Source organism: Octodon degus, unplaced genomic scaffold, assembly GCF_000260255.1.
Source record: "Octodon degus isolate 3935 unplaced genomic scaffold, OctDeg1.0 scaffold00197, whole genome shotgun sequence".
Lineage (NCBI taxonomy): Eukaryota > Metazoa > Chordata > Mammalia > Rodentia > Octodontidae > Octodon > Octodon degus.
Genome location: NW_004524773.1, coordinates 1,282,504 through 1,284,383, shown reverse-complemented (window position 1 = coordinate 1,284,383; position 1,880 = coordinate 1,282,504). Strand labels below are relative to the sequence as shown.

Sequence of the window (1,880 nt, the reverse complement as noted above, 5' to 3'; positions counted from 1 at the left end):
AAAAAATAAAAATCCAAAACCCCATTTGTCTTTCATCTTCCAATTCCCCTGCCATCCTGGTACCACTTTTCTTCTTTGTGCTTCCAGTCTGCTTCTGTTGACGTGGATCTGCACACTCTGGGCACACCATTCCCTTAACTTCAATAAATGTAGCTGCTTTTTTTTTTACTGTTGGGTTAAAAAAAAAAAAAAACCTGAAAGTTTTGCTTTCCATGTGCAATAATCTGAAATCTATCTTTCAATTCCAATGGCACTACTTCCCTATCCCTTATACTTCAAGTTTTGCTCATTTCCCTTTATATTATGCCATTTCTCTTTTTTTAAACAGTGATAAAATATACCTTTATTTACTTTGAGTCAAAGGGTTATAAAAAAATTATTGCTAAGTAGACATCAGGCAAACAGAAAGGTGCTTTAGAAATCCAGTTACCTTGGAGTTTATTTAAACTAAAAGGAAAAGGTCATCATGTTTTCATGCAACACATACTTGGTTGTTTAACAATTGTGACAAGGAGCAGAAGGAATTAAGGAATGTGGCACTCGTGATCCATACAGAACACCAACATTTTGGGTTGTATCTAATTAAAGAAATACCTCACTTTTGAAATACTGGGATAGCCAATACACAGAGGCATGCCTTAGGTGAGCGTAGGAATGCAGCTTAGAGAACAACAACCACAAAAATCACACTGGAAGTATACAATTTCTTTAAAATCACTCAGCAACAAAAGCAACATTGAACTTTCATTCTGGTTTTACACAACGTCTATGCAGTACCTTGACTTAAAACCAAGAGCAAAAGGTTAAGACTTTCCTCCTCTGTTTTTGGTAAATAGCTGTATGGTAAACTTAGATGACTTATCCCCCTGAGTTTTACCTAGGAGTGGCCTTTTTAATATTTTATTTAAAAGAAGGCAAGTTTGGCACTTTTATACAGTTGTCACCAATGTTAATATTTCTCGGGATCTCCAGAAGATTCATATTTGTTACAGCTGACGCAGCACGGGCTGGGGCCCCGCTAAGCCAGTTTCACATTTCTCCAGGTTATTTTGTGCATCGATTTGTGTAATAGTTTCATTCATGTTGGTCTCCAATATCATTCCCCCCATCATTTCTGCAAGAATATTGTAAACCTTGTCTACATGGAAAATTAAATCCAGTTCACAGACATTTTCAAAATGTTTGTCTAGTGTTTCCACAAATACTTGAATTAGATCTAAAATGCCAAGTTCACTTTCTGAAGAATCCACACAGAAGTCAAATATTGTCTATAAATCAGTTTTTTGTCAGATCCTCCAATTAGTAATCCTCCTTCTAGGAAATTGCAAACATTTTCATCTCTCCTGATACCAAATGGAAAGTCTCCCTGAAGATTTGCTGTTGTGTGTCTTCACTGTAGGGCTGGTAGAACTTGGAGAGCTGGGGCTTCCCGTGGTTGTTGAAAATGAGGATTGCTTTGATCAGGGCTGGGCAGGCCGGCCGGCCAGGTGGGCACTGGGGGCCGGGGCAGGCATGTGCACCGCGCCTCAGGATCTCATGGGCCTACGTCATGCCATTCTTGTGTTAAATATTAAATATTTCATTTCTATGTTAATATTTAGTAGAGAATGTTCTGATGGTTGGTGTCCACTGAGGATAGTTGGGTTCTTAGAACAGGGAGTGGCAGTTCCTCTCAGGTAGGTGGCAGAGTTGGCAAGGTGCTTGTGAAAATAGTGTCGTCTGTCACATCTGAGATGGGCAAAAATGGGCAGATCAGGAGCCGTCTGCAGAGCTGCACCCTTGGATTAGGGCTGGGCTGGTAAGGAAATCCTAGCTCTTCTGCTGCTGAGTGATTTTTCTCATTCATCTCTTGAGGTTGGTTGGTTTTTTTTTTTTTTTTT

At 39.5% G+C, this 1,880-nt stretch overlaps 1 pseudogene; it reads right to left on the bottom strand.

The window, feature by feature from the left end:
• Positions 1-900: 900 nt before the first annotated feature.
• The window catches only part of LOC101588972, a 3,366-nt pseudogene continuing 2,386 nt past the window's right edge, over positions 901-1,880 (bottom strand).